This window comes from Zonotrichia albicollis, chromosome Z (assembly GCF_047830755.1).
Source record: "Zonotrichia albicollis isolate bZonAlb1 chromosome Z, bZonAlb1.hap1, whole genome shotgun sequence".
Lineage (NCBI taxonomy): Eukaryota > Metazoa > Chordata > Aves > Passeriformes > Passerellidae > Zonotrichia > Zonotrichia albicollis.
In genome coordinates this window covers 43,033,710-43,059,960 of record NC_133860.1, presented here as the reverse complement: position 1 = coordinate 43,059,960, position 26,251 = coordinate 43,033,710, and the positions used below count along the sequence as shown (strand labels likewise).

General features: G+C 39.7%; 1 long non-coding RNA gene across 2 annotated transcripts in view; it reads right to left on the bottom strand.

Annotated features, from left to right (window-relative positions):
• Positions 1–26,251, bottom strand: part of LOC113459441 (uncharacterized) — a 110,076-nt gene that overhangs the window by 31,407 nt on the left and 52,418 nt on the right. For both annotated transcript variants that reach the window (XR_003380671.2, XR_012578120.1), the window contains exon 3: positions 10,965–11,140. This is a non-coding gene — a long non-coding RNA (uncharacterized LOC113459441). The remainder of the gene's footprint in view (positions 1–10,964; positions 11,141–26,251) is intronic.

Here is a 26,251-nt window from a genome sequence, read left to right as displayed (position 1 = left end):
GTGCTTCCCATGTTCTGTAATTCTGTTCCATCTTTATTACTGCAGAGATATTTTGGCTTTCTCCATGGAGGCAGTTAATAAAATTTACTGTTAGCTACAAACTCTATAAATCCAGTCTCTGGAAGATAAGCCAATGCAATATGCTGGCTTCAAAGCTGGCAGGATCAAACTAAGCAGGATCATTTGGTGGATTTCAGCCTGTAAGGGAACTGAATGCCAGCTCATGCAGGATTACCAAAGGCAAGTTATTTGTCTTGTATTGTGAAGCAAGCGTAACTTAGACTGAGGTCTCCTTTGGTTCTTGAATTTCCCAAGGTGAGAATAGGGTTAAAACAAAGGATTTTTTAAATCAAACTCTGTTCCAAAAAGGTTAGGGATAAAACTAGGAGCAATTAGGTACTCTTATTAAAATAGCACCTAGAGCTGAATGCCAGGAGCCTCACTAAACACCCTGAGATGATTCCTGCACTAAAGAATTTTCAATATGAACAGACAAGACAAAGACACTGCTGTTATTTTCATTTTACAAACACTGAACCTAGACACTGAGACTAAGTCACCACAGCACGGTGATTAGGTCATTTGCCAAGGTCATATAAGGGCTCTGTGCTAGAGCCCAGACCTGAGTCTATTTGTGTAACTCAGATATAGTTCTGTGCTTTGGAAGAGCTTACTTATCCTGAGTTTTCAGAGTTGTATTGATTCAGTTTTGATTTCCAGAATAAAAAGTCCGAAATCTCTGACTCTCTCTACACCCAATCCACTCAGTAAAAAAGTTTGAGTGAAGGAAGAATACATTGCTAGAAACCAAGACATGCTTTTTATAGGCCTAGGCTCAGATCCTAAAGAGCCTTTGATTCAGTCAAAGTGTTTCCACCCTACGCACTTTTATATGCACATAAAATCCCAGCAACAGGTCATCTAAAGCTTGCTTGTTGTGTGAAAATGCCCATTTTTTACTGCTTACAAAATAATGATAAGGAATCCTATCTAACAACAGCCTTGGACATCTGGCCTGGCTAAAAGCGTTTGAAGTGATTTATTCCAACAATTTTATAAAGATTGTTTTAATTACTGTCTTACTTCAAAACCAAAGCCAATTCTTTATAATCAAAATCTCTATTCTATGGTCAAAAGTAATGAACTGGAGATTTCAAAGGACGAACTGCCAGCATTTAATTCTCACTTACAGTCAAGGGCATAAAGAACTTGATGACTCTTTGTATCCCTACAAAACTTTAAATATTTTGGGTCTTACATGGAGAATACAACTGAGAATTACGCACGTCTAGAATGCTGTTGGGCTATTTGGAATTACTGAGAAGTCTTTCATTTCGAACTCAAGCTGAAATATTTTATGTGTAGTCTACAATAAGACATTGTTTTGCTCTGAAACAGATTGCTTATCTCTTTGGGTGGTTACTGTCTTCTGCCCTAGCATTTTACAGGAAATGTATGGGGATGAGAGAGATGTTTCTCCCTCACCTGCATTTCTTTCTTAAGAGGCAAAACCATTTAAAAAACAGTTTTATTCCTAGCAGGTATGACAATTCACAGCAGTAATTTCTGGTGAGACTTGCACATCTTGTTGAACTTCATTTTTTATTATGAAGAGGGCAAAACAATTTATATTACCATATTTCACAAACATAATTTCAGGTGAATTTTTGGCCTCCACTACCTCTTTGACCACCATCTCTCTGCTTCAAAGTCAAAGTGATTGGTTAATTTTTTTCCCATTAACACAGATAGCTCTTTTCTGATTATTCAAGCTAGCGGGAGTAAGAAAAGATTTCTGCTTTTCTTCCAGCACTCATCCATGCCTTTGGATAGAGCTACACTAACTTTCTCAGGGACTGCCTGCTCCCAGTCAATGGAAACAATCCTTGAAAATGACTTATTTCTGCCTGAGACTACACATTGAAAGCAAATGTAAGATTAGCCAATTCTGATGATGTAGAAGCAGAATCCCTTTTGTCCCAAGTTCTGAGCCCCAGTGTTCAATTCACCTCTTAAATTCTGTAGAAGGAATTTCTACAGAAGGAAGGAAAACAAGGAAGGAGGAAATTATTTCTGGAAGTACATTATTGCTGTTACAGATACACTACATAAGTTTATATCATATTTTTAAAAAAATAGCAAACTCATAGTTACTTAATATTTTAATTCCTATTATTTATCATTTGGACCTGCACAGTGAATGATGAATCAGTGATTTCCAGCATCACTGAGAAAGAGTCTGCAAGGAAGTCCAACATACAAACAGGAAGTCCAGCCCACTAACATAATAATAGAGGTCTGGCATCTTGAAAGATACCAAACAAAAGCCCAAAACTTGAAAACCCCAAAACAAAACAGTGCACACTTGTTTTCTCACTAAATCATTCCAGCTTTGCAGATAGCATCAAACACAGGTTATGCTGCTTTTAAAAATATGACGTTTCATTATTGATTCATATAGATGTTCAAAAAATCAGAACCGTTTTGTTCACTTTGAAGAATGCTAACAGAATACTAAACTGCAAATTAGAATATCAGATAAGCTAGTCCTTGTTGACAAATTAATTATTTCTATAATTCATGCTCTTTTTAAAATCAAAAACTCATTAAGTCAGTGGGTGAACTGTTCTGAGGAAGAATAATCAGAAGATAATCATGCCAGATTTGAATAATTTTATCTCAGCTCTTCCACTTTAGGCTTCTGTAGTGATCTAAAGGGTGGGATTTGAACTTCATTAAAAACTGCTTATGAATATAATTCAGGTGGATGGGAAAGTAATTTAAAGAATTTTTATCCTGGTAATGAGTTGCCTTTGAAACTTGTGAGCTGGTTGTTGGACAAATTTGTAAACAATTAATGTTTGTGTACAAGGAACTGGGACACTAAAAATTTTGGATTTTATTAATTCAATCAGTTTCTAAGCGAAGACTAAAGAATGCTGAAAATAAATTTTTCTTTTGTCTTATTAAATACCCCTTCCACTGCTCTGATGGCTGAAAGTTTTTAAGGACTCCATCTCCCTGGGCTAAGACCATGCCCCTTTTTTTCCAAGCTACACCCTAGTCTAATAAAAGAGAGACCTTTTCACTTTACCTCCCTTACATCCCTTAGATACTCAAAGTGGCTTCATCAGTACTCCTTTGAAAACCTGCCCGTGCAGCATGTGCTTACCCAGCGCTTTCACAAGGGCTGTATCTCTGCAGATCGAGTTACCAGCACGATTCAGCTGCCTCAAAAGATGCCAAAACCTGGCCTGGTAGTGATGCATCACGATCACCAGAAAGCACTATCTGCATACATGCTGTATCAGACTCATTATCACCTGCTCATCTCATTCACCTCACACAGAAAGGGTTTTGCTGTGCGTGCTACTAGGAGCAAGGATTCTGTGCACAGAATGAGCCACTGCAGGCCCTGAGGACCCATCTCCATGCAACAACAAGCAGGCACCATCACTGGCAATCTTGTTTGAGTCTTTCCCAAGATGGTGCTCCGCACAACTTCTGCAAAAGAGGAAGGGCAAAAGAGGAAGGTTTCTGTAACACACACACACACACACACACACACACACACAGAGGCCTACCACTCTTGGGCTACTCTCATTGAGGTGTGCAGGTAAGGACAAAGGACCCACAAACCTTTGCATAAACCATTTTTCCTCAGCACCCCACAACCATGCTGTAAACCTTAGGGCCATTCTTGGACAAGCTCCCTTTGCCAGAGCATGGCATGCAGAAATCTCAAGGCCTGAGCCTACCAGCCATGCCCTCAGATTAGTGCAGTGCAGGTTGGGTTCAGCTTAGCACTCAGCACCTTGGAGAAATGAGTCTGAACAATGTACTCCTAGCAACTCCAAGCTTTGGCAGGGCCTGAGTTTTAAAGATTGCATGTTTCAGCTAGCTGTAGTCATAAAAGCACTAACTCAGTAACTCAGTTTAAAGACACATTCCACTGTGTCATACTAAGCTTCTAACAGCCCTCAGGAGGCTGTCTCAGCATGTGGCAATGCTACTCCCATGTTCACACACCTGGCAGAATAAATGCTTCTTTCAATTAAAAATGTCTTTAGGGATGCTAAGATAAGAAAGAGGTACACAGTGCTCGTTTGTATGCTGGTATCTACAATTTTCAGCCTCAGACTATCAGGCAGACACAAAGAAAGCAGCAAACACAAAATGTGTCTCTTATTAATAAAACTGGTTTTCCTCTGTGCACCTGAAAGCATTTTCTCCTTGAAGACATACATAACCATCAGTACATTACAGATGTAAAATTACAAAAGACTGAGGGATCAAGGCTGTCCAGATAACATGTTTAAGTACAAGCATTCTGGTCCATGCTGAAGGCAACATCTTGTTAACATGTCTCTTAGCAGTTTTTGACAAAATGTATTAGCTCATTACAGATAAGCCCTGAGCATAAGCAGTCTGGGTAATCTAAGTGAGAGAACGAATAGTGCTTTTCAAAAGGATGAACTGACTGAAGGCGGAAATTTAACTTCACCAAGGAGACTGTCTCAGCAGCAGCTCCTATAATACAAATCACAGAAATTTCAAATACTTGGTGTTTTTCCTTGATTTTCCTTCACCTTGCTGTTCCTAATGGTACTGGGGACTCAGACAAATTGTTTAGTCTTGGAATTCGTAACATACATAACCATTTCAAATTTTATTTTTAAACTTAGTTTCTACCTTAAAATATCTAAGGTTCTTTATAAACCTTTGACAGGTCACTTGAAATACTGTTAAAGGCTGTCTCAGTTTTCCTACCTAAACCCTCTTAATTTTAGTCTAAGCCCAGTACAATAAGGCTTCTACTAACAGGAAATTCTGCATCAGAAGCTAATGACAAAATTTCTGCAGACCTCGGTAGGTTACAATATTGCTCCTTCTGACTTGCAGTATATGAATATTAATTTGCCAAAATATTAAGCCAGAAATAAATATTTGAAATAAGACTGTGCAATACTGCATGCAAAGTGCATTATAGAAAGGTTAGTAGAAATTATATCAGTGAGTATGTGTAGAGCTGTACACCAATTGCTGAGCTTTATTATTCATTCATGCTGGAAAGAGTTATTATTGATTGCTCCAAATTCTTCACTTCTAAAAACATATATTTTGCCAGTATGTAAAAATAACTGGTGCTTTCTAAAATGTTTATTATTGCCCATTATAAAAGAGCAGTCTAAACAAAAAGCATGTTAGGCCAGTGTTCTAAAGCTTAAAGATGGAGAATTAATTATTCTTTCTTGCAATTTTTAATTGTCATACAAGAAGGATAGGCATTTGTTTCACAGAATTTGGTAGTTCTTTGCTTCATCTTAGTGATCAGGTTGCTCCACATCTTTTTTATGGAGTACCCTGTACCTTGAGATTGCTTGTTCATCGCACAAAGTGAAGGGAGATTGTTTTTCTGAACAGAACTCTCTAGATTTCTCATGGTATTCATAATACTGAAACTTTAATGATTTTAAATAAACCTGTAAGTTTTATTTCTCTGAAAACATCCCTGACATCTGGTGTCCCTTACTTGGGGCTGTACTTGTGTTGTTTCGCAGTCGCAGGGGCAGCGCTGTGCGAGCGGCACCGCGGCAGCTGTGCCAGACGGCGAGGGATGTCTGCACGCAGGTAAGCAGCTGTGCGAGCTCCCTGCCACCCACATCGGCTGGGCTGAGGCCATCCAGCCCTGCCTGCAACTGCAATGAGGACATGTGATTGCCTGCCTGCATGCATGCAGACATGCCTTTTATCTTGTCGTGATACAGCCAACACTTGGAGCATCTTGCCAGTTCTGAGGCAACTCTCAGGGTTTTGATGAGACAATCTTTAATGGTGAGAAGCAATCCTGTGCTATCCTAGGACAGACATTCATTGCATTCTGATGACTGTAAAGGGCACCCAGATGAAGACATCTATGCTATAGCCATCTAAAAGTGGCAAAGCTAAGACTCATTTTAGTTGACAGGTATTAGTTTTGTACTTAAGAAAATTTCACAATGAACAATTGGGAAGATCATCATTTTGCAGTGCACGTCTTTCCGGAGCACTAAATGCTAACTGAACAAGCATAAGATTAAGGTGTTCTTAAAAACTCAGCTTTGAAAACAGTGGCCTGTCTCATGCAAGTTTGAAGACCTCCAGTGAAAATCCCTGATTAAGAGGGCAAAAAACCCTTCCCTGTCTGACGGGTTGCTGCCAGTGACAGCAGGGTGGAGCAGCCATCAAAGCTCAGCCCTGCCGTGGGAAGATGATGACGGACCTTTAGTGGCCAAGGCTCTGATTAGGGAGGGAAGAGTGGGTCTCCAATTAATTATAGACCTTGGCACAGATTCAGATGGTGTCGTGCCTGTGACTTGATAGGTTTAGAGGAAATATATATCTGAAAGGAGGGTCTGTCCAGAATGATTGAGTTATACTGCAGTTGAAAGCAGAACAGATGTATAAGCAGAAGTGATAGTGTCACTGAGAATCAGTTACATATCTCATGGGAAAACCTTCATTTGTTGAATAAGGACAATATGCTATACTGCACACATATCCTCCTATAAATATAATCCATTTGCCCTGGTCTGAAAGTATGTGTTACAGCTGTTCTGCCCAGAAGCAAAATGACATTTTATATCAAAAGCATTATTGATTTCTTCTCTTAACTGACTTTGGTAAAACATTCAAAGCAAATGTTAATATGCAATACAAATCTCCAGAAATTGTCAGTCTGCAAAGTGGAAAGTGTTTGGCATTTTCTGCTAACTCTTCATATTTCACACCTTTCTGCATTTTCTGATTCTCTCAGGAGAAACATCTCCAATATGGATCAATCAGAGAAAAGTTGAAAAAATGAGAAAAATCTGCTCAGGCAAAATTCACAGACAAAGGAGGTAAAATTTATTGATCTCAGACATGCATTCAGAACAAAAATTACCACAAAGAGGATGCAGGCATCCAAGTTTGTCAGTGTCCGGGCTGCAGGATCAAAGGATTATCAGTGCCCACTGGAGTATGGTACCTTTGCCGCAGGAATGGAATTTCTCTTAAAAGCAGGTGAGGATCAGTTCCACACAAAATCTGTGACCTGCTCCCTGCTGTACACTTTCTCCTCCCAGCCCCCCATCTCCTGGGCCGTGGTAGTCCCAGGCCATCTGCCTGGAAGTAATGGCCCTTCACTCTAATCCTCTTCTCCTTGGACCTCACTCCCTGAACTCAGACAGCCTTTGTACCTCGTCAGGACTAACTTCATGTCTCTTTGTGCTTACCATATGGCCTAGCACTTACTCTGTCTAGCTAGTAGGATAAAACATACCACAAAGAGGGCACAGGTGACTCTTAAAAGAAAGAATAGATGGTACCTCATTAACTTTTCAGAGAAACGCTACATGCATGCTGTGGGTTGCTGCTACAAACTGCTGAAAGGCATTGTCATCAGGCTATCTCAGCCATCAGCTTAATGCTCTGCAGTTAAATTTTGAATGCTTGTGAAATGGTTCCCATGTCCTGTGGCTGAAAGTCAGTGAATGAAGCCTGTGAGCAAGTCCAATTTCTCTGCTGTTTTTGGAAAGAAGCCAAGACCATTGGAAACAGGTTGTGATTTAAATATTTTTTTTTTTAAACGGAGATGGTGTTCACTGGAATGGGGAAAATTATTCAACAGCAGTTATACAGATTGAGAAAGATCAAGTCCTCCATCCAGAAGAATTGTATTTTTACAAAATGGAACACCTCTGGCAGGCACTGCAGCAGCAATGTCAATACCAAATACATTATAGTCTTGTAATCAAGCCACAAATGGGTTGTGGGAGAAGAAGGTTCATGTGCTACATGCATGTAAGAAAAATGAATTTCTCTTACAGATATCTTGCCTGTCAACAGGGGGATGTAACTTCATACTAAGTTTTGGTCTCAAAAAAGGTTGTTTGATCTAAAAAAGAAAAACTTTCATAGGGAAATTCCAAACCAGCTCAATTTCTAATATTTATCTCCTGGGAATTCATTTACCAGGTGCATACAATAACAGGGAACATTTCCTTTTTGGCCAGCTCCCCTTACTTGTGCTGGCTGCAGGCCACACAGGTGAGCTTCAGCTGCTGTTATCTAAGCTATGAAATACTTCAGAAAAAGAGAGGAAGTTATAGAATGACATCTGTATCATCAGTGAGCCAAAGTCAGAAGTTTCAGCTGTTGGTATCAGTAGGGAAAATGGAATGATGTTTTCAAGACTCTTATATTCATAAACTTTATTTATCTACAATGATCTCTATGGAAGGGCAGTTTTGCAGTGGCTATTATATTTATCATGGTGACACTTCCTTGTTTGGTGAGAAAAACTTTCTTTTGTATGATAATGCACATGTTTTGTCTATTTATTGATAAAAAAGAAATACCCAGTGCAATTAAATAATGAAGAAGACTATTGGCTTTTCTAATCTTGTAGGTGAGCTTAAATCCAGCAGCAACTTAAATATGCAGTTGAAAGATGTTTGTGATGGAGCTTCAGTTCAAAATTAAAGGTTAGGGAAATTGTGACTGATTCATAGTTTATACTGATATGTTCAGTCTAAACTGTAAAAATATTCTACTGAAACCTGTCAGGAGATCTGTTTCTGCCAAATTGGCTGTTTTCCATTTCCAGCTTTAGTAGTAGGTTTTTTAAAGTTTTGTCACCAACAAATTGATTTTGCATAAGAAAGTTGCCTTTCTCATGTAAAACGCCTTTGCATTCATTACACATGAATGATGTGTAATGGTTTCCAAAACACGATTCCCAGTTTACTGCAGATACTTGTTGCTCCGAATATATTGGTGACCATTGTGCATTTTGACAGATGCTACCAGTTTTATTTTAAACCCAGTAATTTTCATCTACTCCAGACTAATAATATTAAATAAAATTAATACAAACCTTTATTATGTTGCATGTTTCAATTCTGGATCATCCATTCCATAATCTCTTTGCCTGTTTCGTTGCTTTAGGTGAATTCAATAAGAATTTCTGTCAATAAGAGCTTCGGCAAGCCTGACTTCTGTTCTGTCTTACTGAAGCATTTCACACTTGTTTTTATACACGCAGCATGTTGCCCCAGCAAGCCTTCCACACCATTTCTCCTCTGTTTTAATTCAGATTGAAGATGTTCTCCATGGTGCAGTGACAATATTATTTTGATTTTCATGAGTGCAAATTCTCTTTCTTTGTTGATGTGATCAAAGTTTGTGTGATGTATGTGGATTTAAATGCTCTTTCTTGAACACGTGAATCACAGAGGTGAGGGATGGAATGCATTGAGTTTGTGTGACAAGGTGTTGGTTGTGAGGCAGCAATGGCTGCAGGGGTGATTTCCGTGAGAAGCTGACAGAAGTTTCTCCCACGTCTGACAGAGCCCATCTCAGCCAGCTCCAGGATGGACATTGCCACTGGGCAGGGTTGAGCCCATCAGTGATGGCAGTAACACCTCTAGGATAACATGTTTAAAAAGTGGAGAAAAATATTGGGCAGAAGCAATTACCGGCAGAGAAGAAAGGAGTGAGAACATGTGAGTGAAGCAGCTCTGCACGCTGAAGTCAGTGGAGAAGGAGGGACAGGAGGTACCAGAGTTGAGGTTCCCCTGCAGCCCTTGGTGCAGACCATGGTGAAGCAGCTGTGCCTCACAGAGCTCCATGGTGGAGCAGAGATCCACCTGCAGCCTGTGCAGAACCCCACACCAGAGCAGGTGGATGCTCAGAGGAGGCTGTGATCCTGTGGGAAGCCCACACAAGAGCAGGCCCTGGCAAGACCCGTGGCCCTGTGGAGAGAGAAGCCCACACTAGACCAGATTTGCTGGCCAGACTTGTGACCCTGTGGGCATCTGAAGCTGGAGAAGACTGTTCCTGAAGGACAGCAAGTCATGGAAAAACAGCATCCCATCTCTCTGGACCACTTTGTGGGAGATGGTAGAGAATAGTGAATAAAGCTAAGCCTGGAAAAGAGGGAGAAGTCGGGGGAAGGTGGTTTTTATATTTGTTTTATTTCTTCTTATCCTACTGTGATTTTGACTGGTAATAAATTCTATTAATTTTCTCAAGTTTTGCCCATGACAGTAATCTGTGAGTGACCTCTATGTGTCCTTATCTCAATTCATGAGTCTTTCACTATAATCTCTCTCCCCTGTCCAGCTGAGGACAAAGTGGCTTTTGTGGTACCTGGCATCCAGCCAGGGTCAAACCACCACACTGCCTTGGGAAATGGTTTGAGAGAGGTGATCCTGACCCTTTCCCTAGCCCTGCTGAGGCCTCACCTGGAGTGCTGTGTAGAGTTCTGGGCTCCTCAGGATGAGAGAGACATGGAGCTGCTGGAGGGAGTTCAGCAGAGGGTAACCAAAAGGATTAATGGGTTGGAACATCACTCTTACTAGTGAAGGCTGAGAGAGCAGGACTTTTTTAGCTTCAAGAAGAGATGACTGAGAGGGGATTGTATCAATCTATGTAAGTACCTCAAGGGAGGGTATCAAGAGAATGCATCCAGGCTCTTCTTAGTGGTGCCAAGGAATGGGACAAGAGGCAATGGGTAGAAACTGATGCATAAGAACTTCCCCCTGAATTGGAGGAAGAACTTCTTTGCTGTGTGGGTCACCAAGTGCTGGATTGCACAGAGAGGGTGTGGAGTCTCCTTCCCTCAAGAACCATTTGGATACAATCCTGAGTACTGGGGGATCCTGCCTGAACAGGGCGATTGGACTAGATAACCTCCAGTGATAAGACAGACTTGCAGTGATCCCTTCCAGCTTTAACCATTCTAAGATTCTGTGAATCTGTGAATAAATACCTGAAGGAATTTAAAAGATCTGTAAACATGGCATATAGATACATGACTTAGTGGTAAACTTCTCAGTGTTAGACATATGGTTGGATTCAATGGGTCTTTTCTAAATTATTCTGATTCTATGATCTTGGTGGAGATGAAGAAGAAACTTAAAGGGGACCCATGGACTTACCAAGTGGTACAATCTAGCCAGATGTGCTACTCCTCTTGTGTCTCCAGAGGCTCATGTGGATGACTGAACCCCAGAATGGCAGTACCACTTCTACTGCCAGATCTGAACGGTCTTCATGAGCTTGTTTCCTTGGAATCAAGAAGGAAGGTCTTCTTCCTTCCATCTGGTCTGCCATCCTGAAAAAAAATAGGATTTTACATAAATAACTGTCCTGTTCAGAAATAACTTCCTTTATCATCCTGGTACACCCAATAGATAGTGCCTGATAAAATTGCACCTGTGTTCCTACAGGCAGGTGAGTATTAAGTTCTCCATTGTCTAGTACCCCAGCAGAGGAAAGAAAATGTAATCTAGGGAGGAGAGTTAAAAGTGTCCAAAAATGTGCTGCAATTCCATGTCCTCCTCTTTCCCTTCTATACATATGAATTTTTTTTCCTGCAAAATAAAATTCCTTTTCTAGATGAGTAAATTCATTTAGAATCAAACCTAGATGACCAAACCATAACATAGTCCTTGAAATCAGCTTTAAGGACCTTGACATAAGCAGGGACCACAAGAGAGGCAGACAGTGCAGGAGTCCTGCAATCAGTTGAAAACTGGGTCTCTACTTGTAGGATCAGAGAGCAAACACTGGAGTTTTTGTTTTTGAGACAGTAGATAACCACATACTGAGGACAATTTCAGAAACTAAACCCTGCAGAGTCTCCACTTCCCCATGGTGTAAGTGAACTTCTGTCATACTTCTCCCTGTGTGAAATTTTTCAGTAATCCCACCTGATCCTAAAGAAGACTTTCCCATAGCTTAGCTTTTTTTTTTTTAAAGAAGATAGAACTGAAGATTTGATTCATGCAGCCAGTAACAGCCAGTCATTCTGTTGGTCCAATGCCTTTAGGAATTGCAAACAAATGTGTTTCCGGTGCTAAAAAAAGAAACCCTAAACAAGCAAAAAATATCTCTGCCAGAGCATCTGTACAAGCCTGTGACTTTTACCTCTTGCATGCAGTTATTTTTCCTCAATAATGACCCAAGTGTCCTTGTTTTATAGGAAACTCTCTTGTCAGGAACTCCCTCCTGCAAATCCAGACATGCAGTTCAGCACAGGAAGTCAGGCTGTCATGGCTCCAGGCATTGTTAATCATTTTTAAATGATCATTAAAAAGCAGCAGCAGCAGTGAAAGGATGCAGCTCTGGTGAGGTCAGATAACAAAAATGCCTCTTTTTTTGGGGGATGGGGAATGGGGGGGGCAGTGTAAAATAAAAACACATTTTGCATAGTGAGTTTTTAACACTGTATTCAATGTCTGGGAGTTTAGGACAGGAAAAGAAAAATACAGTACTGATCTGACAGATTCTGAGGCCATTCCTCCCCTGCTTCCTGAGGCCCCTCATTCCCAGCAGACAGACTCACACTCCTCCTGCCTCTGAGCAACCACGGAGACTTTGCTGTTCCCAATGCTGCTCAGGTCTAATACTGCAGGTCTCCAAGACTTGACAATTCTCAAAGTGCTGCACATTGCAATAATACTGCTTACTCCTGGGTTTCTGGTACTGTGCCCTGCCACAAAAACTTTAAAAATCTTTGACTTGTTAAAGCCTTTGGATTTTAAATTATTAAAATTCATATCTAATTTAAATCTTGTGAGGCACCCTAATTTTTGCAGTCTTTGTGTGCTGTACCTATGTTTTGTCATCATTAATTAGGCCCACACATGATTTTAGTGTCATTTGTGCCATCAAGTAATGATGACATAAATGTAATTTACCCTATTGTTATGAGAAATGTACATCACAATGTATTTCTTCTCTCCTCCTGAACCTCTCCTGTATACTACCATATGGTTTCTGTACCAAGGGCACTCTGCCATCTGGACTGTGGAGCCTAATGCCCTGAGGAAGAAATTGACATAAACCAATTTATGTTAAGACCCAGACCTCAGACATATGATATTAGTGTGCCATACGGCTGGCCCCCACAGATGAGGATGGATTGTCAGCACCCCAACAGCTTTCCCAGTTCTTGGTGGTCCTGGTTCTCAGCTGTACCAAGCATGTCCATGTGATCCCCTGGGACCAGTGTGGTTAGAGATACTGCCCACCCTGCCTCAAGGCTCCTGCCAAGGCCCCTCATCAGCAGGAAAAGCCCTGATTGCCCATCCTGAAGCCACAAAGTGTTTTCTCATGGCACTTCTTCTGCTCAGCAGGAGTGGTCTAAGCGGAGGTATCAAAATCCTATCAGTGGCCAGCAACCCTTTTACACCTTCTTTCTTTTTGTGAAGCCTCCCAATTTAACCCCACAGATTCTCAGCCCAGGTTATTCTCCTGTCTACTCCTCCCCATATTTTGATCCCCATCTGCATCTCTTTCCTTTACCTGCATGAAATACAACCTCTGTTCCAGTCAGGAGGAGAGATGGATGTAGAAGAGACCTTTTCACTGCAAATAAAGGTAGGGCTTTTGTTTCCAGCCTATATTTGTCATTGATCATCATACAGATGCTGCCCTTCACCATTACAGAGAAAACATCAATAACCTCTGGTGGCACCTTCAGCATGCCTCATTTAACATCTCAGAGGGTGCTCTGTGTCCCAACTCCCTGTCCAGGTTGCCAGCCCAGCCTGTACAGGGGAAGCTCACAGCCCAGCATCACCAGCATGACCTTGCACTCCCTGCCAGGAGACCACACTGAAGATTTCAATCACAAATATGTGTATTTTTTTGGGAAAAAGATAGAAAAACTAATGGCTGATGACCTTAAAAAGAAGCCACAAATATTTGCTTATTAGTCTTCACTGAACTTCACATTCAGTCTTGCACCTTTTTTTTATGTTTTTTTCCCCTCTGCTTGCTTCATTGCAAAGCATTGAACCAGGCCGCTTGGCAACTAATTCACAGCTGTGGTTGCTAAGGAACCACTGAAGAAAGTAGATTAGTATCCAGTAACCTGTCTCATTGTCAGAGATGTTTATTTTGAATAAAGGCAATAATTGTACACAAAGGAGTTTATTGAACTTGGATGAACAAGGAAATTATTCAGCATTACTTTTGCCTCCAATAGCTTTCTCTGCTGACACAAAGCTTCACACAAAGACTTGAGCATTTCCTCAGGGAATGGGATTTACTTATTCAAACTTGTGCACTCTATTGAGGCCAAGTTGGAGGATGCTGGCTTCCAGGTTGCACTCCAGTTTCCCCAAGGACATGCATGAGGAATATTTGTGTCCTTTGCACTTTCTCTCCAGGTACGCTCACCTGCCAGCCACAGCACCAGTCCACCTGACAACAGCCTGCGGACTGACAGCAGCCAAAATAGCATTGCTGCTGGCAGATTTTGTGGAGACAATTTCAGCTGCTGTCTGCCCCATGACAGAGCTTCCCCTGCCTGCACTGCCCTGCAGACACACTGCCCAATGTTTGTCCACCACGGGCTCTGCTGCCCTGCTGGTTACTTCCATGCAGTCCTGCTAGCTACAGCTGCCAGAGCCCCACTGCAACAAATCTCTTCCAAACACTTTGCCTACAGTGAGGAGCAAATGCCTCATCAGCCATTAACTACAACAAGGAGCCCGACTATGTTGTTTTTTTTTTTTTCTTTCCTTGAGACCCAGTTCTTCTTGCTGTTTTACTCCAGCACTTTCTCCTACACCAGACTTGTCTGTTGTTGAAATTTCTGACATTTCTTCAAACACTTTTTGGATAGCAATAGATAAACAAGAAGGGATGAGCTATTCAAGGAATACAGCTAGGAATTTAGAGATAAAGAACAAAAATAAAGGCAAACAATATTAAGGACTACAGCAGTCCTGCTCAGAGCTCCCAGGTAACACTGCCCCTGCCATCTTACTCAGTAAGGTGATCTGTGGTTCCCTAATACCAGCTGCTGATGTAAGCACAGATTTGCAGAATTTTGTGCACAGACTTCTGGAGATCCATAAGCTGGTTCTAACAGCCTTTAAGTCAAGTGATAAAAACAAACCCATCATCAGTAAGCATAAATTCCTCACTACAGCTATCAAAAATTCACAGATTTTCAGATCAAAAACAGATTGAAAGTCAGCAACCCAAAGCCTATATCCCTTAAAAAGTCACACAGATCTCCAGCCCAAGATATGAAGTGATCAAGAACGCCTCAATCCATTAATGAGCCATACAAATAAGTAATTTTACATTTTTCTTTGTTGTTTCTTTAAAGAAAAGCAAGACTTAGGATGACAAAAGGAGAAAAATTTCCAAGCATAAAATCTAGTGCTGATAACTATTATAAATTAATTATTGTATAATTATTAATTAATTATAATAACTACTATCAATTCAAATTTGAAAATTGCAAAAATTTCCTGTGTGGGGCCAAGTTAAGTTCCACCAGCAGTTACAGTATGGCAGGTAGAGGTGCACAACACAAATAAAACCAGTACATTCTTTAGCGAGCAGAAAAACTGTTTGGGTTTCTTACAGATTTATGGCCTCTTCTGCCTCCCCAGTAACCTCAGTAGTAACCTCAGTTACTCTATTCTTTCATGTTGTCAATGTGCTATGGCCAGTTGTATTCATGCATGAAGACTGGCTGACTGCTACCAAACAGACTTTCATACAACTGACTTATGCCTGCCTTTTTCTCTGTGGCAGTAATTCAGATATCTTTCTTATCTCCAGTTATTGATATTAAAAAAAAAAAAAAAAAAAACAAAAAAAAAAACACTGGGACATATTTCATGTTAAGATTTCTATAATCTCCTTCAAACTCAGTTTGAATCGGCTAGCAGGTAGCACAGTTACCAGGGCAGATACACAACTGGAGAGAGAGACTGTGTTATCACAGAAACTTCAGTTCCTTAGGAGAGCGGCTAAAATTGTAAATTGATATACAAGCATTACAGTTACTAAGAAAAAATACAGGTCTTGGAAGAAATGTAATCCATAGTTGAAGCTTAAAGGAAAAATGATAAACCAAAGGTATTTTGCTCTATTTAATGCATCTATAATATAGGCGCCACTGTAGGAATTCCTAGGAAACGTTTGCTGTTCCACCTCTTCCAGGTACTTTGAATCAGCAGGAAAGAACTCATTGTAGATTTAATGGAGAGAACTGTGCACTTACTTATTTTGAAAACTGATAAGAGACACATCATCTCACAGTGTTTTTTGAGCTTGGGTTCTTATTACTCTAGTGAAGAATGTGTAATTCTTCCCACCAGCACAAGACTACAAGGTCAGTGTGGTACAGCTACACAGGTAGTAGCATGGGAATTACCTTCACAGCTATATAGCCATAAATAGAACTTCTGCAGTCTTTAAAGACCCCTCACAGATGACATTCAGAAAATCATGGTGTCATCAATCTCTCTTCTCTGTTCCATTCTTTGCCCCAGGAGATCTCTAATTGGGGATGTCTGTGTTAAACTACCTTATGTTACAGTGTCTGGAGGCTGATGTAACTTTTTCAACATACTGAAAATCCAGTTGATAACCAGCCCTAGGTTTTCTTAATTTACCATTGATTAATGAGCAATCCAGCTGTTGCAAAATTTTCCCAATAGAGGGATTTGTTAGGTCAAGGAGAGGTGAAAAAACCTAAGTTAGAGATGCTTTGTAGAAGCTTCTACAAAACAAGTGTTATAAACACTAAATTTTCCATGTCAAATTTGTTAAACAATGGCTGGTGTTATATTCCCATGGAAATTTTCTTGTAAAAGGAGAGGGCTGTAATTCTCTTCTCTGTTTTCAAAGTATGATCTCACTGTCCAGATCTAGTTAAGGACAGAAGCAGCCTGAAATTGTAATGACGAGAACAGGAAGGGCATCTGTGTCCTCTTTTCACTAGCCCATGAAAGACTTTTCACACAAGTCTACACAATAACCTGGTGTGATCATCCAAAGCAAAACTCTAATCACTGTCATGCAGCAAAATGTTCAAGAAGAGATTCAAAAAGAGAATGAAATAAAATGTTTGGATCATATCACAAAACACTGTACAGTTATTCCTTTGGTTTTGTTGGAACACCTTCAGAAATTTTAAGCAGTATTTCAATGAAACCATAGCAATTTATACCAACGGTAAAAAACATTATGTATGAAAAAATTAATTTGTTTTAAAATTATGTAAGATATTATTCTCAGTTAATGACCCTGAGATTAGCTCAGTTGATCAAACATGTTGCCAAACACCAAGATCATGGGCTTAATCCCTGCACAGGCCATTCACTTAACAGCTGGACTCGATGATCCTTGTGGGTATCAACCCAGAATACTCTGTGGGTCTGTGAATGGTGTCCACAAAATCAATAAAAAACCTCAAACTGATGAACCAAAAAATTCTCAAATAAATAAACTTTTAAAAATACTGTGGAATAAAAACTAGTTTGAAACACACTGAATTTCAAATGTATCAGTAGGTTTCAATAAACATCACCACAGATCAGAAGGTTTCAAAAAAATCTCCAGTAAATCAGAGTATACATACTCACATATTCTAAAAGTTTGAAAGTTGTTCATAGGAGATTTCTGGCTGACTTTAATTGGTTTGTTCAGAAGTTTTTCCAGAGAATTTAAAAAAGTCTCTGATCTTAAATCCCATTTCTACTTCCTAATAGAATTATTTCCTGTCCTTCACCCCTCAGATGAGCTAAAGAAAGCAAAGACTTGGTCAAGTACCAGGTGCTTGCACATGTCAGTCCTGATGGGGCATGAATTGCTTCCACAGTTTCTCACTCTGCAGAGCAGTGCTCAATACTTTTCTATACACATTGATTATGACATGAACATGACATCAGTAATGTCAAGATCAAGATAACAGAGAAGGGAAGGAATATTGTTGCAAAACTGAAAAAAGAAGGATCAGCCTTCAGACATTTAGGAATAATGATCTGGGAGGTGAGGGTAGCTGAGACCAAAACACCGGGGTAGAGACAAAAGAGAAGAATAGTGCATGAAAGGATAAGGAGTTTCCATTTTCAGTTTGGGCAGGAAATTATTAAAGAGGAGCCATTACAATGCCTAAACATCCTTTTCTTCTGCTGTGTCTCTGAGGCACTTTGGCTTCTGTCTCTAGCTAAGTCTGAATTGGTTACCATTCAGAGCAGATGTCAGTGACAAAACATTTGCACCAAAGTACAGCTAATTCAGACCCTGGGCCCCAAATGGCTCTTCTGTAAGGAAACCTGCTTAGATTTCTCTCTACAAAATGATGAGTGTGAGGATAAGTAATTTTGCAAAACAGATCATTCCATCAAAGCAATAACCCTTGAACTATACTTTATCCTACTGCTAGCTTTCTTCTGGAATTACAGAAAAGGAGTATATTTAGCTGAGTGTAAAAATAATTTTAAAATACAAGGTGCAATATGTTGATGTGGATGCCCATTTTGGACCAGGATAATGCTGCTGAAAGCTGTAGAGGGCTTCACAAAATGTACTCTAGTGGAAGGGGAATTCAATTAGGCGTGAAAATTAAGTATGTCTTTGAATAAAGAAGTTAGTGCTGCTGCTGAGAATCAACCTGCAACAAAGCCTGGCCAAAACCAATTCACAATTGAATAAATCCTGACAGAAAGCAAGCTGTTACTTTTGGCCGTTGCTATTGGCATGGTCTTGGAAGACACATTGAAAGAGATAGGTGAAATTTGGTATGCTGCATATCAAAATTAGCAATTGAAGGATACAATCTCCTTTGTAGTGTCTCAAAGATATCTAATTTTCTTCTAGTGCGTGAATAATTAAAATAATTGGCTGTGAAGACAGAGCAGCTTGTAAGAGTCTCAGTTTTTTGAGAACTACTCTAAGCATCCTGCCCCACTTTGTGCAACAACACAGAATGTAGAATGTCATTAAAGGGCTGTTTTATTAAAGTGTCTCCTACTTGGATTGGAGTATTGTTCTCTCAAAAGATATCCAGCCTTGATTTGAAAACATGAAATAATACTAAATCCACAACATCCCTAAGTGCATTGTTCACTGGATAATTATAGTTATGTCTAATCTTGACTGAGCCTCTCTTATTGCTAAATTAAAGTCCTCTGCAATCCCAAATACTGTCTTGATCCTATGGGCTCAGTGTCACTGTAGCAGCAAGTAGCGCAGGCAACTGCTGGCTGTACTGCCCAACCTGTCTGAATGCAAGGGAGATATGGTCAGCAATGCAGAGTGACCCCTGAGTGTACCGGTTTCACTGAGCCCTCACAATCTGCTCCTGTGCTGGAGATGCCATTTCTACCCCAGTCAAGGGGGAGAAGCACAAGGATGCTGCAGCTGCGACACTTGTCCAGCTGCATGTGGACGATGGAGGACAGAGAGTCTGACAACGACCCACGGGCCAAGTGAGCAGTGCCCACAGGCCACAGGAGGTGGTTAGGTTTTCTCTTCATTCATTCATTCAGTTAGTTTTTTAAAATATTGGAAAGAACACTTTTCAAATACCCTAACTAATGCCATAGACAAGGTTTGTTGATCCCCTCTTCCTACTGGTTGTAATTCTGATCGCGCATTCAATGAACCAGCTCCCTTCCATGCACTCTCACCCTCCAAATTCATCCCCCTTTGAATACCCACCACAACCCTTGAGCCTGTCAGAGTCAATGCCCTGAAAAATACAATCTCAGGGCTTCTTTATCCTAGAAGTAGGGTGTACATTCCTTGTTCTTTGATGGACGATGTTGTATTTGGGTGTTAAAGGGGGAACAAAACCAAGCATGTACAGAACTGCTTGCCAGCACTAGGACGTAGCCTTTACTATGGGAAATACTTTAATTTACTCAAGACTTACATCAAATTACTGTTAAATGACTGCTGAAAACCTTCATAGCTTCATATGTGTCTTCATAAGATTAGAACTCACTAGGCTCACTAGAGTGAACAAAGATATTCCAAAATATCCTGTCAAAATTATAACCAAGAAGGCTTCAAAGTCCATTCTCAAGTATTGAGGCAAAGGTCACCAGTCCAGAAAGTAGGACATGGACATGGGAAAGTGGAGATTATGTAATGAAAAATCATATACTTCTTTAGCACTGAAAGAAAAGTGTTGGAAGAAAACAAGCGGTTTCCCAAAAATCCAGAATGTCCCAAAAGTGAAAACATGGTTAAAAATCAAAACCAAATAGATTTTGACTTTTAAAACATGTGTCCACTTCTTTGTGGGCAGAACTGCGCAGGTACCCCTCACTCCTTGTTTGCAACCACAACAGCTTTCTGAGCTGAAAAAATGAATTAATCATTCCACATGTATTTTATGTTTCTATTTACAATTTTTCAGGACATTTTCCTACAAAGTACAGGTTTCTCTTCAGCATTTCAGTGTATTTGAGACCATTTTCTTGGTGTTGCTTCCATTCCTTGGGATATTCTTTGTCATACCAGTTCTTCTAAGGGCAAAGTGATCAGAAATGCCCATGGTTTCCAAAAATGGATTTGCTGGAGATTTATGTCACATGCTAATGGCATTTTCTGGCTTGTTCCTTACAAATGCTTTTTATGCTCCTTTGGCCACATCCAATTATTGGGTTGGTATTTTCAGGGCTTGTTATCATGGAGGTGTATATATATAAAATATATATTTGTACGTAAATAATGCCCTCTTTCTCCATGTGTCCTACACACGTCTTTTGTACTTAACATACTGAATGTTATGTGTCAGTTTATATTTCAATATCATGACATTACTCTGTGAGATCACTCTCCAGAGTCATATCAAAAGGCTGCATCCTTTAAAATATGATAATAACAATTTGTTATAAAATCATCAATATGCACTTAGCTGCCTTTACTGCCAAGTCAGCCTTTTCCCAGATTTTCCTGTCTTGAAGAAAAAAAAAATTAGTTGGCTACTCTATTGGTTATAAAATGTGCTTTGTCCCTTATTACTTCTGAACAGTAGAAATTTCTTGTACAATTTATAGCATTTTATATAGTTCCCAAAGTTTTTAAGGAGGATTCTGATTCAAAGCTAGCTGTGTGCACTAATTTATCAACCTGACTTTTCTCAATTTTATAAAATCCAAGAGTCGAATGAAGTCAAGGAGCATCAAAATTTCCTTGAAGAAGGAGTCAGTCAACTCCAAAGAGAACAATCTTCCATCTGCTGTCAGAACAACCTTAACGTGAGCCCAGAGACAGCCAGCAAAAGCATACTGTTTGAGCAGTAAGGACTAGGGAACCTCTTCCAACCAACATGAGGGTGTATAATGTGCTACTGGCAAATACTGTTGGAGTTTCTAGAGGACTGTACCATCTCCTCAGCAATGAGAAAGCAACAAAGATAACCGATAAACCAGATTAGAGAAGTGCAGCTAGTGAAAAGAGATGTCCCTCTTTGTGAAATGTGCCGTAAGATGATCCCTTTGCAACTGTGAGGCTAATTACAGATCCCAGAAGAGCACATGGGAAAAGTTAGAAGAAACAAGGAGTGCCAACTGGAAAAGAATCCACATCTGTACCAGTGCATAGGCCACCAGGCCTCCCATGGATATCATAAAAATTTATAATGCTTTGAAATCTGAATTTCATCTTCAAAGACTGAATTTCCACTTGGCCTCATAAAATCTGTAGGATCTTTCCAGACTCCCTCAGGCCAGTTTTCATCTAAGGAAGAGCTTCTAACCTTTGCTTTCTGACACCTAGCTCTGTGTCGCTGGGCTAAGAAAGCAGACATCTTCTGGACAGCCAAATCACCCACAGAAACAGATGTATATCAGCATATCACATGTCAGTACATCAGCATATGTTCCAGCACGTGGTACATATTCCATCAGCAGAGCTAGGCTGATGGTACCTATGTGCCACTACATCCCACTTCTATCATAAGGATGTGTTATTAGCTGTACTTGAAAGCAAATGTAAAATTTGTAAATAAGTGAAAGGAGTTTATTCTCATTTCATGTGGATGCAATGAGTTTTAAAACAGCTTTGGTGGGTATGTCTAACAAAAATTTACAGTACCTAGAAATAAATTAAATACACATTATGATTAAGAGTTGTATGAAAATCATAAAGACATAAAAATCATTCAGGTGGGGAAATGAGCCACAAATGAGCATTTCTTTTATTTATGTTTCACTATATTTCATAAACTGGGGGGGAAAACCACAAAAACCCCCACCCCAGACCAAACAAAACCAAAACAAACAAACAAACAAACAAAAAAACCCAAAAACCAAACACCCCCAAAAAACCCCACCAAAACCAAAAACAAACAAACAAACCAAAACCAAACCAAAACAAACCAACAAAACAAAACCCCCTCCAAACAACTCAAATCTCTAAATGTTAACTTTGCATTCCTAACTCATTTCTTCTGGTAGTGAAAGTCAGTGGAATACTGTTGACTTATAAAGGCCAAGGATCTGGCTCCACTTTTTTTAAGTGCTCGAGTCCACCACCAATGCTGCATTTCAGAATGTTTTCAAGATCCTGACACTGACCAATGAAACAAAAGAATTCAGTAAACAGAAACAAAGGGAGTAAAGGTCATGAAGTATTTCTCTGTGGTTTATAATGGTTTTAATTAAATGAACAGAAATAGGGGACAAGTTTTCCACCTTTCAGCTCCATGACTGGAAAAAAACATGATCACTTGATCACTTGAGAAGAATGAAAGATGTAAATGGGAATATTATAAAACCACCAACATGAAACAAGTACAGATGTCCTTTAGAAGAGAGATTAGGAGTCTTTAAAACAGCATTGTGAATTCCAGTTTACAGCTTGCTCAAAGTGACCCCATTAAAACCAGTGACAAACTCTCCCTCTGATACATACAAATCCTGACCTGCTCCAAACTTAATCCCTGCACCAGATACACAAGAACTTGCATTATTATACATAGGACTTAGCCATGAAAGGCGTTTCAAGTTCCCTACACTGCAAATGCTTGCATATTGAATAAACAATGGTACACATATCCCAGTAAAAGTGCATGGTCCACAGATACTGCTGTATTTATTTCTGACCTACCCACCAGGCAGATTTTCTCAGGAGTCATGTAGAAAATCCATGGTGCCAAATGATGGGATAAACCTGTGCCAAAGCAGGAGGTGCTGTTGGCACAACACAGCAGGAAACAGCAGGGTCAAGGATGCTCCCCCAGGATTTGCAAGGAAATCTGAGGATTTTTTCAGGACATTGGAAGGTTTACACATGTTTCTATGCTTTTTTTTCTCTGAAGATAAAACGGATAAAATGTGAGTGTGGGGTTTTTGGTTGGTTTGGTTTTTTGTTTTGTTTTAGTTTTGGGGGGCTTTTTTTTTTTGCCTAAAAGCCACTATAAATGGTCGGAATAATTTGTGGAAAAGATCTGAAGGCTCAGAAATATGAAAATTATTTTCTGATACTAAATATGCACATACTAGTAATTATAAGTCCACAATGTACAACTTCTTTCATTTGAGTGTTAAATATTCCAGTTTTTCTATGGCAACTCAAGAAATTGCTGCCATATCAAATATCCTTCTAAATTCATTTAGCTTTGGGTAATAAAACAAAACTGCTGATGCACTATAATTTCCAGAAAGACTGAGGACACAGATGGCAGAAGAAAATGGAGCTGTCAGAAACTATGAGCACTCCTATAGACTGTCATGTTACGTATCCTGATGCTTTTCCCCCAGCTTTTCAGCAAATGTGCAGTGCCACACAACTATTGACATTCAAAACAGAAGAGTGTGGCTGGCCTTCTAGATACACAAGGGGCTTGGAAGCCACAGAAGAAACTGTAAAAATATATTTTTAAAGTATTATTTAAGATTAACATGGTTGATTTATAAAAACTGTCTTCTGCAGTCAAGGACAGTAGTGATAAATACCATGACATCTGCTCTACAAAACTTCAAGAAGTCAAAAGTCCTCAAATTTCAGAGTTTGGGCCTATAGCCAAGAAATGTACTTGGCAATAGATTCATATCAGGTCCTTTATCCCCTTATTACAAAGTGAGAAATTTAACCTAGTTATGATTTTCCTTGCTGAAATTACACCCCCTAAGAAATTAAAAATGTGGAAGTACTCTTTCAATCATTTGCACAAAACTGCACATATTTTAAGCAGCATCATTGTCAGAAACTAGGCTTCTGTCACAGCCTTGCTCTTTAGTAAAAAACATCATCTAGCTTCAGATACTCTTAAAACACCTGAAGGTAATAAAGAAAACAGCCAACCGAAACGCAGTAATTTAGAGGAGGTTATTTTCATGCAATCTGAAGTTAGCCAACCAAAGGACACAACCCAGATGACACAACTCCATATCCTCCCTCTAAACCCTCAGTGACTTTCTCTGGAATCTGATTGCTCATAACAACTCTTGTGTCTACCTTGCTCTCACCACCAGGAATAAGCCCAGCTCTGTGACTTTCAAGAGGTTTGAAGACATGTACAGACAGAATAGACCTTCAAGTAGAGCAAGTGAACAAAGTAGAGATTTCACTTGGAAGATAATGAAGCAAAAAAGCAACAAGAAAGTGAGAATAGTGCAAATACAAAGAAAATAGTCAAGTAACTTGAAAAAATGTTCTGGAATTACACATATATATCTTGGTCCAACATATATTTTGTTTATTCAAAAGCTGGGATTTTTTATCTTAAAAAAAATCAGTGAATATGGATGAGATTAAGCACTAGCTCAGTTCCAGCAATAAGTGAAAAACAGAGGGAAAGACAGTTGCAGAATTTGGAGTTAAATGTGCAAGAACTTCAGTCACCATATTTTGATTGGTCAAAATATGTTCTACCCTATTTTTAAACACAAGTGGTACTTCTACTTACGTGCTAGACTACTTTATAGAATCCTTTTTTTCAACGAAGCAGATTATTAATTTATGGATGCTATCATTTTACGGAAGCATTTGGTATAGGAAATAATTTCCTTAGCTGCATGTGTCCTGTCCCAATCTTTATGTGTTTATTCTGCAGTGTAAATAAGAAAAAAAATGTGTATTTGAACTTAAAAAAATTTATTTAAGGGCAGAAGAAACACCCGTAATGTAGTTTCATTTCAGAGCATCTCATTTACTGGATCCACCCTTCTCCATAGAAATATTAATTCTTATGAGCAATGAAAGTTTCCTAAATACTGTGAATTACTTAGTCCCACTATATTTTTTTCTATCTGACATCTATTTATTGAGGAAGCAAGGTAGGTAAATAAGGACATAGAAGCCTGACCAAGTTTTAAAAAGATTTTTTCAAAGTGTGGATAATGTTGGTATTTCAGACTTGCTCCTAGCTGTTTTAAAACCAGGGCCATCTGTGATTTTTATGTCAGGACACAAGAGTGGTATGGCAGGAAGGAGATCAAAAGCAAAGCAGACCCTAGACACAGAATTTGCTTTCCATTCTTTATAGCACAGCTTTCTCACCCTGCACCTACCTCCCTTGAAGTCACACAGGAAACTGGAATTTTACCAGAATTTAGCAAATGGTTGATAGACACCATTGCAACTCTCCCGAGTGGTGGAGAAGTGTTTTACAGACACCTTCTGTCTGAATTTCCAGACAGAAAATACAGTGTGTATTTGTCCTTCTGATGCATCCACTTGGATGAGACTGTGAGAATACCTCTAGAGGGCAAGGAATGAATCACTACATTGTTCCTTCATCCTTCCTCCCAGCCACCTGCAGGACATCACGACATCACTGTTGCAGGCTGGCCAGCACAGATGTGAGCATGTGCCTGGTATTACAGGCTTGGTTTGCATCTGATGCCTCCTCAGCAGCAGCACTGGAGGTCTGCAAGATCAGGTGTCTCCCCTCTCTTTGGGACTACAAAACAGTGTCACCAGGCATACGCAGCACATTCAATCCTCCTTGGCACTTTGCTCTCCTTTTATGCTTTCACTGTTCAGTCTTTCCCTTGTTTTCCTTCCCACTTTGTCACATACACTGAAAGCCAGCATTGGTTCTGATAATGAGATGCTAACACTGGGTCCAGGCCAGCCTTGCTCATGTGTGCTTTAACCTGTTTCACACATTTTATAAGCTTTCAATACATTTTCAGTTCTGTGAAAAGAAAGTTCTTTGAGGTTACTGTTGGCTCTGGTAATTCATCAGCATAAGTTTAGCAAGACGGGGACTCTGTGTTTCTCTACCTGGTTAACTCCAGACTCAGTATACTGTTTTTGAAAGCAAATAAATGCTAGCTTCCTAAAATGTCTCTGCAAAAAAATCACAAAGTTAATATAATACATAATCCTTCCCTTTGCATACTTAGTAGAAAGTGAAGGAAAAAAAAAGGCAATTTTGCATGTCTGCATGTCTGTAACTACAGTGTTGGTGCTCTTTTCAATATTAAATATGCAATAAAACCCAACC